The sequence below is a fragment of the Peromyscus eremicus genome, chromosome 4 (genome assembly GCF_949786415.1).
Source record: "Peromyscus eremicus chromosome 4, PerEre_H2_v1, whole genome shotgun sequence".
Taxonomy (NCBI): Eukaryota; Metazoa; Chordata; class Mammalia; order Rodentia; family Cricetidae; genus Peromyscus; species Peromyscus eremicus.
This window is the reverse complement of record NC_081419.1, coordinates 105,145,803-105,165,193: the sequence shown is the minus strand read 5'-3', so window position 1 is coordinate 105,165,193 and position 19,391 is coordinate 105,145,803.

The following is a 19,391-nucleotide window of genomic DNA, read 5'->3' as shown; positions in this document are numbered from 1 at the left end:
GGGGACAGGGAGGCTGAAGTAGACCTTGAATGTCTTTCCTCAACTGAGCTCCACATTTGTTTGGTTTTTGCGACAGTCTCTCACTGAACCTGAAACTCACCGATTCAGCTTGGCTGGCCAGCCAATGAGCTTCAGAGATCCACCTGTCTCCACCTCAACCCCAAGGCAAGGGGGATAGAGACGCAACACCGTGTCCTGCTTTTTCTGTGTGTTCTAGGGATCTGAACTCGGGTCCTTACGATTGCATGACAGGCACTTTACTGACTAGGCCATCTTGGAGGCCCCAGACTTCATTTTTTTTTAATTTTTTAATTTTTATTTATTTATTTATTTTGGTTTTGCAAGCCAGGGCTTCTCTGTATAATAGTCCTGGCTGTCCTGGAATTCACTCTGTAGTCCAGGCTGACCTCGAACTCACAGAGATCCACCTGCCTCTGCCTCCCGAGTGCTGGAATTAAAGGTGTGTGCCACCACCAAGCCTGTACTCTTAAACTGTGAGCCACAATCACCCTCCCCTCCTGAAGCGGCCCTCACTGGGTATTTTGTCACAGCAAGAAAAGTAACTAATGTGCAAAGCTGGTGTCGAGTGAAGAAGCCAGTGCTGTGATCAGTCTGACTGTGTGGTTCGCAGACTTTGGGCCTGGCTTGCAAGAGGAGTGAGGATGAGTTTGGAACTTCTATCTAGAAAAGTTCCAGAATGCTATAAGCAGAGAGCGATGGGCCACGATGGTAGGAGTTTGGACAGTAGCATGCTGAGAGATGTGTGGACAGTGGAGGCTCACAGCTCATGAGGTTTCAGCAGGGATGAAAACTCCTTGGGGCTGGGCACAGACTCCATTTTTGAATAGAAAAACACATCATAAACTTATGCTAGCGTTTCCTCATTCATTTTTATAGTTGCTGACTTTCACTATATTTGACTTTTATTTCTCTTTTATCTCACCCTAAACTTCAAGTTCTAACAACATAGCACTTAATCTGGTTTATCAATAAATAGGTAATGGTTTCAGATTTAAAATATTAATATTATTTGCAGTTCTTTGCATCCTTAGGACATACCACAGAGAGGATTGTTATATTTGAAAGTCACTTGAATTAATTCCTCTTCATGGAGATCAGCAATCAACACAAAATTGTTTTCCATTTCAACTCAATTCAATTTGATAAGGATTTAATGTTTAAATTTAGTTCTGTGAATGCAACTCAGTTGGAAGAGTGCTTGCCTAGCATGCCTAAAGCCCTGGGTTAGATTCCCAGCATCACACAGATCAGGCATGGTGGAGCACATCTGGGGCCTCCAAGATGGCCTAGTCAGTAAAGTGCCTGTCATGCAATCGTAAGGACCCGAGTTCAGATCCCTAGAACACACAGAAAAAGCAGGACACGGTGTTGCCTCTCTATCCCCCTTGCCTTGGGGTTGATGTGGAGACAGGTGGACCTGGTACTTGAGAGATAGAGCACATCCCAGTACTTGAGAGATAGAGGCAAGAGGCTCAGAAGTTCAATGTCATCCTCCACTATATAGTGAGTTCAAGGCCAGCCTGGTATACATGAGCTCCTGTTTCAATAAATAAATGAATAAGTAAATATATAAATAAGTAAACAATATTTAAATTTAGTTTTATAATTATGTAGAATAGTAACATGGATTCCAATATAAAATCAATATAGAAGTGTTATATTCAGAGAAGCCCAGTTTCCAGACTCCCTCTTTCTCTCTCTTTATAGAAAATTACTAAGGTTAGGATGTGGTTTGTTCCCCAAAGATTCATGTATTAGAAGCTTGGCCCCTAGGGTGACAGTATTAGGAAGCTGTGAGACCTTTAACAGATGGAGTCAAGCTGAGATTGTAAGTGGATCCCTTTCCCCATCATCATCTCTACCTCCCTGCTTACCACGTGATGATGACTCTTTCTTGCTTCCACCGCTATTGCTTGTCGGACACAAATTGATGCAGCCTTCCGAAAAGCCTTCCGAAAGCCTCTGAGCCAGAGGACCCAGCTAACCTGCACCTGAAATCTTAACCCATAAAAACTATTGAGGTACTAATTGTGGTGTTTTGGGGGTTTTTTTTTAAGGGGGAAGTTGGCATAATTTCCAGTGCTGTAGTACTTACAGGTACACCTCTACTATGGTTTGAGTGAGCATCCCATAAAGGCTGAGGTATTAAAGACTTGTGCCTGATGTGTTAGTTAGGTAGCTTCTCACTGCTGTGGTAAATAAGAGAAATAGTTTACAAGAAGGTGATTGGTGATGTTGCTCTGTATGCTGTGAATGTGTTGCACTGATTGGTTGATAAATAAAATGCTGATTGGCCAGTAGCCAGGCAGGAAGTATAGGCAGGATAAACAGACAAGGAGAATTCTGGGAAGAGGAAGGCTGCGTCAGGAGTCACCAACCAGACACAGAGGAAGCAAGATGTAAGGACAGAACTAAAAAAAGGTACCAAGCCACTTTGCTAAACATAAATAAGAATTATGGGTTAATTTAAGTGTAAGAGCTAGTCAATAATAAGCCTGAGCTAATGGCTAAGAAATTTTAATTAATATAAGCTTCTGAGTGATTATTTTATAAGTGGGCTGCAGGACTGCTGGGGCTTGGCAGGACCCTGGAGAGAAACTTTCCATCTACAAGAAGGAATGACTTATTTTGACTTTTGGTTTTAGAGATCTCAGTCTAAGCATGGGTGGATCCATTGCTTTGAACAGGAGATATGACAGAATGTCAAGTTATGGGGAAAACATGTGCCTTAGGAAAGCCGAAATGAGCATGCCTGTCCTCCTCCTCCCACTTTATTCCCACAGGTCCCAGCCTACTGAACGGTGAAGCCAGTGCTTCAGTCTTCTCCCTTGTTAAGCCTCTTGGAAACACCCATACAAAAACTGGTGACTAATCTTCATTGTCAACTCTAATAGGTTGGGAACATCCTATGGTAGTCTGGATGTAATTGGCCCCCCATAAGCTCATAGGGAGTGGCACTGTTGGGAGGTGTGACTTTGTTGGAGTAGGTGTGGCCTTGTTGGAGGAAGTGTATCATTGTGAAGGTGGGCTTTGAGGTCCCATATATGTTCAAGCCACACCCAGTATCTCAATTCACTTCCTGTTGCCTACAGATCAAGCTGTAGAACTCTTAGCTCCTTCTTCAGCACCATGTCTGCCTGCACACTGGCATGTCCCACCATGATGATAATGGACTAAACCTCTGAAACTATAAGCCATCCAATTAAATATTTTCCTTTTATAAGAGTTGTCATGGGGATTGGAAAGATGGCTCAGAATTTAAGAGCACTGACTGCTCTTCCAGAGCCCTGAGTTCAGTCCCCAGCAACCACATGGTGGCTCATAGCCTCTTCTGGTATGAAGGCATACATGCAGGCAGAACACTGTATACCTGATAATAAATAAATCTTACAAAAAAAAAGTTGCCATGATCATGGTGTCTCTTCACAGCAATAGAAACCCTAAGACACACTCATATAAACTGATTGCTGATAATCATTGTCAACTCAAATAGGTTTAAATCACCTAGCAGAGGACAAGCATTTATCTCTTTCTCCTCACTATAGACAGTATGACCAGTCACCTCACACTCCTGCCTCCACGCTTCCCTGGCCACTGCACTCTCAAACTAGGCCACAATGAACCTTTCTTTCCTTAAGTTGCTTTGGTCAGATATTTTGCCACAACAATAAGAAAAGTAACTAATAGACCAGAAGTGCACTTACAGCAGCTCTCAGCCAAATCAAAGTTGACAGAGTTGACCATCACATTTGGGGAGATACATGAGCAAACAGGAGGTAGGACCTCTGACACATATTCCTCTCATGATGTGCCATCTGACCAGAGGTCCAAAGCATGCCTGTCCTCCTCCTCCCACTTTATTCCCACAGGTCCCAGCCTGTGGTAGCCACTTGATCATGGACCGGAACTGCCAAAGCCATGAGCCAAATGAACTGTTAGTTTTTCTTTATAGTTGTCTCAAGATTGCATTATTGTGATGGAAAGCTTACCAGTGTAACCTCAATACTGGTGTTAGGAAGGGTATTATATTACTGAGGGAAAATGCTGATTTGCAAATTCAGGATAATGTCACATGGTCAGTGGGATACTGGCTCTGGTTTGCCCTGTTCTCCATTTCCTCAGTGGTTTAGGTGGTTCATCCTGCATATGGTTAACAACCCTAAGCCACAGGGTTCTCAATCAACTGAAACAGAGACCAAATTATTTGTATGTCATGGCATTTATTGTCAGAAACTAAATTCAATTCAACCAAGCTTGGCAAGATCTCATCATGGCGTGCTATAAGATATACATCCATGCCGGGCAATGGTGGTGCACGCCTTTAATCCCAGGACTCAGGAGGCAGAGGCAGGTGGATCTCTGTGAGTTCAAGACCAGCCTAGGCTACAGAGTGAGTTCCAAGACAGGCTCCAAAGCTACACAGAGAAACCCTGTCTCAAAAACAAACAAACAAACAAAAATCCATTTCTTTGTTTTTAATTTATTATTTTATGTATGTTGGTGTTTTGCCTACATGTATGTTTGTGTGAGGGTGTCAGATCTTGGAGTTATAGACAGTTGTTAGCTGCCATGCAGGTGCTGGGAATTGAACCCTGGGCCTCTAGAAGAGAAGTTAGTGCTATTAACCGCTGAGCCATCTCTACAGCCCGGAGATATATCCAATTTCAATGGGATAAAGAACATCCACTTTCAATCATTGTTCTTTGCTCTTATTTAAAAAAAGGGGGGGGGGCTCTTCAGAAATGCAGTCTCAGTCCCTACCCAAGACTCAGTAAGTCAGAACCTGCATTTCCCAAAGGACTTGCATTTCTATCGAAATTTGACAAACTCAGAATTTTACATGCATTTACACATTAACCATGTGATTATGTCTAAGTTGTTGTTGTTTTAATTTGTTTTTGTTTGTTTTGTTTTTGTCAACTTGACACAAGCTTCAGTTACCTGGGAAGAGGAACCTCGATTAAGAAAATGCCTCTACCAGATGGCCTGTCTGCTAGTCTGTGGGGCATTTTCTTGATTAATGATTGATGTGGGAGGGCCCAATCCACTGGGGTGGTGCCATCTCTGGGCAGGTGGTTCTTGGGTGGTATAAGAAAGCTAGAGGAGGGACTAGAGAGAAGACTCAGTGGTTAAGAGCACTTGCTACTCCTCCAGAGGACCTGAGTTCAGTCCTAGCGCCCATATCAGATGGATGACAACCATATATAGCTTCAATTCCCAGGAAATCTGATGTGAGCAAGGGCATCTGCACTCATGTGCACATACCCACATACACACACACACACACACCTATACATAACTAGAAATAATAAAAATATTTTAAAAACCACATAAGTTAAAAAAAGAAAGAAAGCTGGATGAGCAAGACATAAGGAGCAAGCCAGTAAGTAGCTTCTGCCTAAGTTCCTGACTCTAGGTTTCTGTCCTGAGTTCCTGTCCTGACTTCCCTCAGTGATGGAGTGGGACCTTAGAGTTGTAAGACGAAATAAACTCTTTCCTCCTGGACTTACTTTTGGTTATAGTCTTTTAGCACAGCAAAAGAAACCCTACCTAAGACAAAATAAAACAATTTTTTTTCTATGAGTTTGAGGCCAGCCTGGTCTACAGAGCAAGTTCTAGGACAGGCAAGGCTACCCTTGTCTCAAAACCTTGTTTTGAACAACAACAACAACAACAACAACAATAAATAAATAAATAAATTGTTTTAAAGGGACTAGCAGTAAAGAAGCTAAGAATTCATGGGAGAAAACTAACTGCCCTGGGCTATATGGCAATGAAGGGATCCACCGAGCTATCCTAGGATGCAGATGACAGCCCAGCCTGCCACACCCTCTAAGATCTAGGAGTTTGTCTATGAGTAGAATATCCTAAGCCCATAAAGAACACAAGAGTGCAAAGAGGAAGAGGTCCCAGACCTTGCCCCCGAGGTTGAAACCCCATTACAAGCAGCATTTGGCCAGGATGGACATTCAAAAATACAGGTAAACAGTTTTAGCAGTAATAATGGCAGAATTGCTGCACATGAGTGGCCATGGACTAACGATTCTAAATCTTCATTGTAACAATAAGTCATGGAAGACATTTGAGTTGGAGGATATGTGGTTTGAACGAGAATGGCCCCATAGGCTCTTATGTTCTAATACTTGGTCTCTAGTTGGTGGAACTGTTTGGGAAGGATTAGGACATGTGGTCTTGGAGGAAGTGTATCACCAGGAGTGGGCTTTAAGGTTTCAGTGTGCTCTCTGCTTCCTGCTTGCAGTGTTTGAGATGTGAGCTCTCAATAGTTCATGCTGCCATGCCGTCTCTCCATCATCCTGGATTCTGACCCTTTGAAACTGTAAGCTCAATTAAACACTTTCCCCACTGATAGGAGCTCAAATCCACAATCTGACTTAATTGGCTAATGGGCACAAAGGGAGAGGTTCAGGAAATACAGGCCCTTGTTGAACTGTTGGGTAATAACCTCAGTTCACGAGAACAGCTTAGCCCCAGACTGACGGTCTTGTTTAGCCCCAGACTGACAGTCTTGTTCCGCCTACAGAAACAATATGCCCAGGTATTGAAAACAACCCACCCTGCACCCAGTCAAACCACAAAAATAGATGTAACTTCCTCCTGATACACACACACACTCACACACTCATGTATGTATGTCCATCAGATCCTCTAAATGCACTCAGCCTTCATCCTGTGGAAAGGTTGGGGTCCTACACTGTTACAATAACGCAGTCTCAGCCTGTTGAGATCAAGTCTAATCTGTTTCTACCTCACTTTTCTTATACTAATTACTTTTGGTAGAGAAAAAACTTTTTCACATTGGGGATCAAACATAGGGATAGTTAAGCATTCTACCAATTGTGTAAAACTTCTGGGGAAACACAATACATATCTACTCACCCCTGTTAGGAAAACCCTTGAGAGACCCAAGGCCAACTTAGTGAAGCAGTGAGTTTTTATTGAACTCACTCACAGGAACATGGATAGAATGACTAACAGAGCAGAGATGGCTGAGGTGCAGCATCATTGGAAGCCCACCTCAACGCTGATGAAGCTGCATCCCTGGAGTACACACGTGCAGAAGAGATCCAGAGTCTCCTCCTGGCTGCTCAGACGGCCTGTTCACTGCTTCCATAAGATTGGGGCTGAGCCAGACAGAACCTTGTCAATTTCAGCTTTCCCAGACAAGCGAAGTTTGTTTGCTTCCCGAATCTCATGAAATTTCCCCTTCTTCCAAGAGGAAGTGGTTCAGTTCTAGAGAAACTGCCCTACAACACTAAGTTACATCAACAGCCAGCCCAGGTTTGCTGTTTTGCTGTGTTCTGGTTTTTGTTTGGTTGGTTTTTTGTTTGTTTGTTTGTTTGTTTGGTGGGGGGGGTTGTTATTTACTGTAAAAAAAAAAAAAAAGCCTCAAACCAAAAACCTCAAGCTAGCCATTGTTATGGCTCATGCCTATAATCCAATACTAAGTAGGTCAAGGCAGGAAAATTGCTGCAGGTTCAAGGTTAGACTGTGATACGTAATGAGTTCCAGGCCAGCCTTAGTTAGCTACAGAGTGAGACCCAGCCAAAAAAGAGAAGGGTTAGGGAGGGATGTTAGATTTCTCAGACAGCTTAAAGAGATGAAAGGCAGAGAAACAAAGGTGTCTGACCTTCAACAGATAGGCAGGATGCAAAATCTGCCCGAGGAAAAAGATGGCTTGATCCTTTATGGGGGGGGGGGCACTGGGAGGGGAGATGACTGCAGTACTTCACCTTCCAGAGTTGCTTGCCCAAGGCAGGACAGGTATCCTCAGCAGATAACCGAACAAGGTTCAGCAAGATTTTAATGAGGAAACACTCCACCATTTCAAACGCTGAAGGGGTGGAGAGCATAGATTCTTTCTCAGCTATTTCCTGTTGAGGAGGGCTGTGGTCAGAGGGGGTTATTTCCAGGTTGTTGTAGAGGAGGTCCTCTGTCAGTTAGCAGGAGGAGCGTTTTGAGAAATCATTACAGGGCTGTAAGCAGATGATTTGGTTAGAGTGAACTGAAAGCTAGTTCAGGAAGCTGGAGGGAGGGGGAGGAGTAGAAGCGAGAGGAAGAGAGAGCCCATGAAAGGAAGTATTTCTAGAATTGATTGAGGGTGACAGTGACTAGTCCCATTGCCAAGAGTGCTGCACCAAAATGAGCCAGCAGAAGCATCAGGGAGCTACGGAGCATTGAAGGGAGGGAACAGAAGAAAACGGGACTAATGTAAAGAATTGTAGCTGGCCTGGGATGGAAGGGATGCAGGTCTATTGTAACCAGAGTTTCTCCACAGCATCTGAAAGTTCCTTTTGCAGATGAATCAGTAACAACAGGAGCAAATGGAGCTGTTGTAGGGTGAGAGCCAATGGGAGAGCCTACGTGGAATATTTTGTTTGGGTATAGGGGGAGTTCAGTAAGTAAAATATTTAAAAGACAGGGTGAAACCTAATATGGGAATAACAAGGAGGAAAGTGATCACGGGGAGGAGCCAGAGTGGAGGACACCAAAAGCCCATACACAGGAGGAGGCTGGTGGTTGAATTTCTGTCTGGTCCCTGTGTGATCTGGACCAGCAGGCCATTCTTCAGTGACTGGGTCCTCATGAGGAGGAGCCAGGGGATGATAAAGATAGAGAAGACAGAAGCTGAGGTCAGGAGGTCTTGCACAAACCTTTTCTTCTTTGGGGGTGGTGTAGTGAGTCTCTATGTCCTACCTGTCAGCTCCCAAATCACAACACAGAGACTTATTATTGATTATGAAAGCTCAGCCAATAGCTCAGGCTTGTTTTAAACCTAGATCTTACAACTTAAATTAACCCATTTCTATTCATCTATGTACTGCCCTGAGGCTCATTTACCTTATCTACTTACTGTCTATCTTGCTTTCCTGTTTCCTCCGTGTCTGGCTGGTGACTCGGCCCTTCTTCCCAGCGTCCTTTGTGCCTGGAAATCTTGCCTAGTTATTGGTTGTTCAACTCTTTATTAAACCAATCAGAGTGACACATCTTCACAGTGTACAAAAAGATTATTCCACAGCAGGGTGGGGTGTTTGAGACAGGGTTTCTCTGTGTATCCCTGGCTGTCCTGGAACTCTGTCTATAGACCAGGCTATCCTCAAACTCAGAGATCTGCCTGCCTCTGCCTCCTGAGTACAAGACATTCACCACCATGCTTTGTTCACAAACCTTTTCTTATACCAAGCAAGTTTATTAAGAAGTACGCCAGCTGGATGTGGTGATGCACACCTTTTGATGCACACTTGAGGGGCAGAGGCAGGCAGATCTCTGTAAGTTTGAGGCCATCCTGGTCTACTTAGCCAAGGCTATAGAGAGAGACCCTGTTTCAACAAAAAGAAAGAAAAAGAAAGAAAGAAAGAAAGAAAGAAAGAAAGATAAAAGAAGAAAAAAAGTACAGCACCTTCTATACTGGGGGAGGGGGGCAAGGTCAGCAGGGAACTAAGTCAGACAATGTTGGCAAAGAGAACACAAAATACTTCAGACATAGCTGCCTTAAGACTGATAACACAGCCCAGGGGAAGGATTTGTGTCTCCAGAAACCGCAGTCTCAACTCTTCTAAGGCACAGGCTCCAGCGTCAGCCCAGCCTTGCCAAATCCATTCCTGGACAAGGACACAGAACTGAAGTTCCCTTTGTCCTTTCATCGGGGCCTCTGAGAAAGTCTTGGGTTGGTCTGGCTCTGCACACCTGTGTCTTTGGACCCTGTCTTAGTTAGGGTTTCTATTGCTGTGAAGAGATACCATGACCGCAGCAACTCTTATAAAGAAAACATTTAATTGGGGTGGCTTACAGTTCCAGAGGTTCAGTCCATTATCATCATGATGAGAAGCATGGCAGTGTGCAGGCAGAAATGGTGCTAGAGAAGGAGCTGAGAGTTCTACATCTTGATCCACAGGCAACAGGAAGTGAACTGTGTCTAACACTGGGTGTACCTTGAGCATATGAGACCTCAGAGCCCACCCCTACAGTGACGCACTTCCTCCAACAAGGTCACACCTACTCAAACAAAGTCACACCTCCTAATAGTGTGACTCCCTAATATGAACTTAGGGAGGCCAATTACATTCAAACTACCACAGACCACCCCCATCTCAAACCAGTTAGGATTTATTTATTGGCGCAGACACAGCATCATTCTTGGAGGAGGGCACAGATCCCATCCTCAGTAGTCACATCTAGTCATGGAGTACTGCAACTGCCAAAGAATCCAGTTGGTCCTGAAGGATGTTAAATTGATCTGAGATTTCTCTGAGGTTTCTCTGAGTGCTGGTGAGACAGACAGGTTATCGGTTGCAAAGACAGCTTCAACCCAGCTGTTTTAGTTATGAGTCTCAAAAAACAATGCCCGGAGTGGCAAAAAGAGTGATGAGGTGAATGGCCTGTGGCCCATTAGTCCCCCTTTCAGAGGTCACCCAAACTGTGTTCAGAGGTTTGGGGGCCCCTGATCTCTCTTCAAAGAGCCTCAGAGGAGAGTCCATCCAGGGAGCTACAATAAAACATAACAGATGCAAAGATCCAGAACATAAGTCAGGAGGTAGTAACTGCACAACCTTGTGGAGAACATTAAGAGACAAAGTTAATGAGGAAAAAATGTTTACAACAAGATTAACAGTGTATAAGGTTAAATAGCGAGTTAACCTAAGGTTGCAATTGTACAGCTAGCTGGACCATGTACTGTAGAAGGATGATGTAACTGTAATTAGTTATTTGTTTACATCAGACTCCTGCATAAGGAACAAGCACCTGGAAGCTTTGTAAGTGAAGTCAGGTAAATCGGCGTCTAATTGACAATTTAAAAGAGAAATAGAATCCTACTGAAGCTTTTTTATAGGTTTGTCTAGCAAAGTTCCAAAGACACTGCTTGGATAGTCTGAGCAAGTTTCCTGGAATTAGCTTTCCTAAAAAAGGAAGAACTGTAAACTAAGGTAAAGGACGTGACAATTGAACTAGCACGCAGGTCCCATACCAGCCAGGTGGCAGGTACAAGATTCCCTTAGTCACAGAATCCTCACATGTTAGTTTGGAGACAATGGGTGCAGAGTAATTGATATTTGCCTTTCTGCTGTTTGAAGCATTTAGGACATGGGTGTGGACTCTTAAGCAGCTGGAAGGAGAGCCTGCTGGCCATAGACTCATTTGCACAGGCAGGCACCTCTGACCTCAGGGAGGGGTGAAGAGCTTGAGGAAATGGGGATGTGCCATCTGGTCCAGCCTTGCAGCCCTTCTAGATGCTCATGCCCCTCTGTTTCAGAAAATGAACCTGCCAAGTGGAAACCGACTGTTTCTAACTGACAATAGAAGTCGGATCCAAATCCTGGCAGTGAGCATTCTGGGAAGCCAAGGAAGCTGGACTCAACCTATGCAGAAATCAATACAGAGCTAGAGATGTCAGCTCCCAACCTCCAACCAACCGCTTCTCCACCTCTCACAATCAGGACCAAGCGAAAAAGCCAAGTATGTTCCCCAGCCAGTCGTGAGATGTCATTTCTGTATTCCCCATACCAACAGCCCCCCAGATAGGACCTTAATCTCCCTCCCCCTAACATTTCCCAGCCACTGCCTGCTTTCGAGTCCCTGCCAAATACAGAGACTGTCTTAGGGTTTCTATTACTATGATTAAAAAAATGAACAAAAGCAACATGAGGACGGAAGGGTTTATTTGACTTTAGAGCCTGTAGTCCATCATCCAGGGAAGTCAAGGTAGGAACTCAAGCAGGGAAGGAACCTGGAGGCCCACCCTGATACAAACTGATGGAAAAGTGCTGCTTACTGGCTTGCTCACTCCCCACATCTTACTCAGCCACTCACAGTGAGCTGGGCCCTCCTACATCGATCACTAGTTAAGAAAATGCACCACAGGCTAACCTGTGGAAGCATTTTCTCAGTTGAGGTTCCCTCTTCCCAAATGACTCCAACTGCGTCAAGTTGACTTAAAACTAGCCAGCACAGTGACTATCTCTCAAGCTTTGACTAAATGGCTTCTCTGTTCTTTTTTGTTTGTTTGTTTGTTTGTTTTGTTTTGTTTTGGTTTTGGTTTTTTGAGACAGGGTTTCTCTATAGCTTTGGAGCCTGTTCTGGACTAGCTCTGTAGACCAGGCTGGCCTCGAACTCAAAGAAATCCGCCTGCCTCGGCCTCCCGAGTGCTGGGATTAAAGGCTTGCACCACCACTGCCCGGCGGCTTCTCTGTTCTTAATTGGTCTTTACTTCCACAACAGGGAACTGAACACAAACAGGACACAGCACACAGATGAGGAACTAGACCAGCACCCAGGATGCCCTTTCTCAGCTCTGTCCTTCCTAGGCTCACCATTCTGACTCCTACCCCCATAGGTCAATTTGCTTGTTTCTGTACTTGGTAACTGACTACTCTTTTGTGTGTACTGACTCCTGCTCAATATCACATCTGGGAGATTCATGTACAAGTGCTTTATGCTTACCACTGTGTATGGCAAATTCTTTCATATTCGTTGCTAAATATTACTGTGATAGTTAATGTTCTCATAATGGTAACAGAATACTTGTCTAAACAACTTACAGAGAGAAATTACTTACTTCAACTCAGTTTCAGAGATGTCAGTCCACAATCCTGACTCCACTGATTCCCAGACTGTGTTGAGGCAATGTGCTGGATTAGTTTATGTCAGCTTGACACAAGCTATAGTTATCAGAGAGGAGGGAGCCTAAATTGAGAAAATCGCTCCATAAGATCAGGCTGTACGGAAGCCTATAGAACATTTTCTTAATTGAGGATTGACAGAGCAGGTCCAGCCCATTGTAGGTTGTGCTACCCCTGGGCTGGTGGTCCTGGGTTCTATAAGAAAACAGGCTCACCAGGCATGGTGGCACACACCTTTAATCCCAGCTCTAAGGAGGCAGAGGCAGGCGGATCTCTGTGAGTTTGAAGACAGCCTGGTTCTACAGAGCAAGTTCCAGGATAGCCAGAGCTACACAGAGAAATCCTGTCTCAACAACAACAAAAACAAACAAACAAACCAAACAAAAAACCTCTAGGCTCTCAAGAAAATAGAACAAGCCATGAAGAACAAGCCAGTAAGCAACACTCCATGACCTCTGCATCAGCTGCTGCTTCCAGGTTCCTGTGTAGCTGGAGTTTTCCTGCCTGGCCCACAGTCAGGACAAATCTCTATCACCTGCCAGTCCCACAGCCTCAGACCCGACCAAGTAAACACAGAGACTTATGTTGCTTTCAAACTGTATGGCCGTGGCAGGCTTCTTGCTAGCTGTTCTTATAGCTTAAATTAATTCATTTCCATTAATCTATACCTTGCCACATGGCTCGTGGCTTACCGGCATCTTCACAAGCTGTTTTTCATCGTGGCGGCTGGCAGTGTCTCTCTGACTCAGCCTTCCACTTCCCAGCTTTATTCTCCTCCTTGCCCCGCCTATACTTCCTGCCTAGCCAACGGCCAATCAGTGTTTTATTGATTAATAAGCAACACATTTGCCATACATCCCACAGCATTCCTGCCCTGTTTTAGTTCCTGTTCTGACTTCCTTTAGTGATGAACAATGATATGGAAATGTAAGCCAAAGAAATCCTTTCCCCTTAACTTGCTTTTGGACATGGTGTTTCATCATAGCAAAAGTAACCCTACCTAGGACAGGCAGGCTGTTTCACCGTCATGGCAGTGGGAATGTGTGGAGGAGGAGGATGTTGAACTCATGGTGAACAGAAAGATGGTTTGGGTAGGGGGACTGGAATAAGATACAGGAACCAGGGGCAGCCCCCTAGTGACTTCTTCCTCCAGCTAGGTTCCCACCAGTTGCAGACGAAGCATTCAATCCATGAACTATTTTGTGGGGGCCACTCATCGCCAAACCATTTTACTGTAGATTGCCATTTGAGGTTGTATTCAGTTTGGGGCTATTATGAATAATGTGCTGGTTAGAAATATTTTACACTTCTTGGAGAACACAAGTCCTTACTTCTGTCATAAGCATGCCAAGGAATGGAATTTCCGGGCCGTAGGTTAGGCCCAGTTTTCCAACAGGGTTACGTAAACTTAGTAAGTCTTAGTCCACTTGTACCGTTATCAACAAGCACCTTAGACTAGACAGTGTATAAACAACAGAAATTTATTTCTGACATTATCGGAGGTTTGGAAGCCAAGATTCAGGCACCAGCAAATTCAGCTTGCTCTCTGCATCCAAGATACCATACCCTCTCCCTGCTACCTTACATGGTAGCAGGGCAGAAGAGCTCCATGCTTCTTTTTTTAAAATTACAGTGTGCTTGTACATGTGTGTCATGTGCATGAGTGCTATAGTGCATGTATGTCATGTGCATGTGTGCCATGTGCATGTATGCCACGGTGCAAGTGTGCCATGGTGCAAGTGTGCCACGGTGCATGTGTGCCACGATGCAAGTGTGCCATGTGCATATGTGCCACAGTGCATGTGTGCCATGTGCATGTGTGAAGATCAGAGGAGATAGCTCTGTCCCTCTACCATGTGAGTCCTGGGATCAAACTCAGGTCACTGGATTTGATGGCAAGAGGCCATCTCACTTGTCTTCAAGCCTCTTTGAGAGGATGAATTCCATTCATAAGTGTGGCACCACCATGATCTAGTCACATCCCAAAGGTCCACATCCTAATACCATGACCTTGGTACTGGGTTTCAATCTATGAATTTGGGGAGAGGAACATTCATTCAGACCATAATAGCAACTTACATTCTTCCCAAATTTATGAGTGCCAGTTGTTCTATGTTTTTCTCAACATTTGATCTTATTCTCTTGTAAGCTCTTCCATATTTAGTTATTGTATTACTTTTCTCATTGTTATGACAAAATGTCTATGACAAAAGCAACTCAAGAAGGATGGGTTTATTCGGGCTCACAGCCTGAGTGAGAGCACAGTCCATCATGCAGGGAAGTAAGTCACGGCGGCGAACCTCCTGGAAACATCTCCCCAGTCACACCCAGAAGCATGCTTCCCATGCTGATTCTAAATCCAGTCAAGTTGACAATGAAGATTAATCATCACAGTATTATACATTAATCATTCATTATTATATACTACTATTTATGTATGTTATTGTATTATTATTATACATTAATCACATATTAATCATCACATTATTATAAATTTATTATTTTTGAGATGGGATCTTGGCCTTGAACTTGCAGCAATTCTCATGCCTCAGCCTCCTGAGTGCCAGGATTATGAGCATGCTGCACCACCATGCCTAGCTTAGTTACTTAGTAAGGGTAGAAAGCATGTCAAAACAAACTTTCCTTCTCTCTCATTGCCCTCATGCCCTAGGGACATTTCCTTAGACCCTACTGTATTAGAGACAGTGGGTAGCGAGAGGGGATAACTCTTGGGGCAGGGTTACTCTCTGTTACTTAGTGTCACCAAAACCCATCCCAATGCTCTTGACATGGTGGGTACAAAGTATTTTTTTTCAATCACATGAAAGAATAATATGAAGCCAGGTGTGGTGGCCCATGCCTTTAACCTCAGCACTCCAGAGGCAGAAGCAGGCAGATCTCTGTGACTTTGAAGTAAGTTTGGTCTACATAGTGAGTTTCAGGACAGCCAAGATTATAATAGAGAGACCCTGTCTTAAAATACCAAAAAAAAAAAAAACAACAACAAACAAACAAACAAAAAAAAAACCCAGGGATGTGGGATAATTTTCTTATACACTGTAAAGATTTGTTACTCCTATTGGTTTAATAAAACACTGATTGGCCAGTAGCCAGGCAGGAAGTGTAGGCGGGGTGACCAGACCAGGGGAAGGCTGGGAAGAGGAAAGGCAGAGATGGAGTTGCCAGCCAGATGCAGAGGAAGTGAGATAAGAATGTTGGACTGAGAAAAGGAATCAAGTCACATGACTAAACATAAATAAGAATTATGGGTTAATTTAAGCCTAAGAGCTACTATAGTTATAAGCCTGAGCAATAGGCCAAACAATTTATAATTAACATAAGCCTCTGTGTGTTTACTTGGGACCGAGCAGCTGCAGGACACAGAAACTTCCGGCTACAATGCCTGGTGGTGGTGGTGCACCTTTAATCCCAGCACTCGGGAGGCAGAGGCAGGTAGATCTCTGGGAGTTTGAGGCCAACCTGGTCTACAAAACAAGTTCCAGGACAGCCAGAGCTGTTACACATAGAAATCCTGTCTCAAAAAAAAACACAAAACAAACAAACAAAAACAGAAACAAAACCCAAACCCAAACAAACAAACAAAAACCCCAATAGTGAGAAAGCTTACTTCCCTATATCACATATTGTGATTCCCAGCTTGCTGAATGCATCCATTGTATCTTCCTAACATTATCCCTTACCCCTTGAACATGGCACAAGTTTATTAACTCCTTTAATAAGTAACCAGTACCTGCCAAATCAATGGACTTCCTAAGGACTGGAATTATAGGTTCACATCCCCTACCCCATCACATCTAGCCTGAGGGTTCTGACTTTGAGACATACACAGAGATTATAGTCACATGGTCATGTCATCCCTGAAACTATATTAATTATAGACTGTTACTTTGCTATTAGGACAGATGATAGATCTTGGCATATTGGGCAGTGCCACACCAACTCCAGTGTCGTCCATGTAACATGAACAATTATGTCAATAATAGTGGACGGGAGATACGTGTCCCATGGGAATAAGCTCCCTGGAGGTCCCTGGCAGAGTGCCCGCGTTATGCCTCCTTCTCAAAGAAGACATGCTTCATGGATCATGAACTCCCTGGGCTATGGGTTCTGTATAACTGCTTTTCTGATAATGTTCTAATTAATCTATAAAGCACAGCAAAAAATAATGAATGCTTGGGTTGTGAACCATGGAGGAGAGGGGAAGCTGGACATGGATCTTAATTAAATATAGCAGAATGAGCTATTTTTAAGACCCCAAGCCACTAGATAAAGAAAGTATAAAGGTTCAGGCACTTCTAGGGAATGAACACTCACCCACTAGGAATCCTTTAGGAATCCCAACTAAAGTGATTTATGGCAGAAGACGTTATCTCATAGGAGGCGGATGGTGGGTCCCTCCATTGAGGAAGTTCAGCATGGGAAACTTAAGGACTACAGCAGAACCCCTTCCCCTTACAGGCGTAAAAGTACAAGAGTCCATATTCCAGCAGGTAAAAAGGTTTTATATTAAAAGAGATATGTGATAAAAGAACTCAAGAAAGACTTAGGGAGGATCTGCAGCATCCAAATTGGCTAAGTGGGTCATGAGAACCAGAAAAGTAGAAGTGCATAATAAACTAGAGAGCGGCTGAGATAAAGATGAAGGACACAGCTGCAACCACAAAGAAGTCTACACAAGTCTAGGGACTGTACTAAGTTTAAAAAATACAGACTGCTCTTTGGGTCATAAAGTTCTTGTGGGTGAAGGGACATGTCTAGCACCGATTAATAATTGTGTGCTTACTGTTTTTTTTTTAAAAGATGATGTAATTAAATTATTGCCAAGCTCTTGTTGTTCCTTGTATGACTTGATAGTTTTCTTTTCTATATATAAACTACTGATTTGCAGAAGTAAAGTTACAGCAGATTCAAACCACTTCTGAGTGTGTTATCTGTCTGTCATTCGCCAAATCCTTGCCTTCCTGACTACCCAAGCCCTGGTTCCCCTACGGTCATGGTACCCCTGATGGGCCAGTCTGTGGCAGGGCAGGAATGTTTTGGTGTGAAAATCTCACTTTGAATGTGGTCCTAGCTCCAGATAGACACCAGGTCAGCTGAAGTTCACTGACATAAGAAGCATCCATATCTGGGGTTCAGGGATCATTGTCCCCTCAGATCTTTCCTCCTTCCATCTTACAAGCCAGCTATAAATTGAGTCCATAATAGTGTCTCTTTCACAAGGTCAGTGTGAGGATTAAATGACCTAATATATGGTAAGTGTTGGGCATAGAGTCTGGAACATGAACGAGGTATAGGGTAAATGGGGTCCTTTACCATATTGCTGCTGCTGTTGTTAGTAGCAAGAACAGTGGCTAATTCTTTTTTTTTTTTTTTTTTTGGTTTTTTGAGACAGGGTTTCTCTGTAGCTTTGGAGCCTGTCCTGGACTAGCTCTGTAGACAAAGCTGGCCTCGAACTCACAGAGATCCACCTGCCTCTGCCTCCTGAGTGCTGGGATTACAGGCGTGTGCCACCACCGCCGGGCCAGTGGCTAATTCTTTAGTGACTACACCTAACAGGTCCTATAGCCATTGTAGCCTTGGGCTAGAGATACAAACAGAAAACTGAGCACAGTAGAGTATGATTGTCCTCTATGGAAAGATACAAATTCTGACAGACACATTAGACCAAGAACCCTCCATCTATTTCCCTTGGATGGGGGTGTCTCAGCTCTCAGCTCTATGATAGTACATCTATGGAAAATATGGACCTTAGGGCCTGAGTGATTCTATTCCTAGGAGGTATAAGGAGTCATGTTACAGAATTTGAATTTCTGCCTGCTAGAAAGGTTGCCAGGCCTGAAGTGGCATGATAAGGTCCCTGATGTAATGGAGCATACCCATGATGAGTGTCTCTCATCTCTGACAGTCCCATAATGAGGGCATCTAGCAAGGGGAAGGAAGTGAAGGGATGGCACTGTACTGAATTCATCATGGCCCACTGAGACTTGCTGGGCATAGAGCAATAGAGTTCTAGGGCTTTGGGGAATTCTTCACCAGAGAAAGAAGATGGACAGGGCTCTTTTGCAGGTGAATCCGTGCGTGGATGCTTAGGAAGAAGCACTGGTTCCTCCAGCCAACAATGACCACCCTAAAAGAAATTGTGTTTCTTCAGGTCCATGGTATGTGTACCCAGACACCCGTGGGTACAGACGCCTGGGTTCCGGTTCATCTTGTACAGACCATGGCTGTAAGGGTCACCTGCCCCAACTCTTCCTTCTACACAGCTATGAATCCCACTGCAGCTGAAAGCAACGCACAAACATGGGACCCCCGTGACCTGACACTGGCATTTGAGATGCCTCCAAGTTGAGAACAGCTGAGATGAAGGTCATTAAATGCAGGCTTAGTCATCAAAGTTCGCAAAGTGCAGGGAAAGCCTTTGACACTTCCTACACATACTTGATCTAAGAGATGCCTAGCGACCAGTTACTGTGCTTGAAATCTCACCATCTGGGTGACACTCTGTAGGGCTACATATGGTATCATTGAGATGTCTCTTTCAGAGCTCTGCATATGGTATCATTGAGATGTCTCTTTCAGAGCTCTACATATGGTATCATTGAGATGTCTCTTTCAGAGCTCTACATATGGTATTATTGAGATGTCTCTTTCAGAGCTCTACATATGGTATCATTGAGATGTCTCTTTCAGAGCTCTACATGTGGTATCATTGAG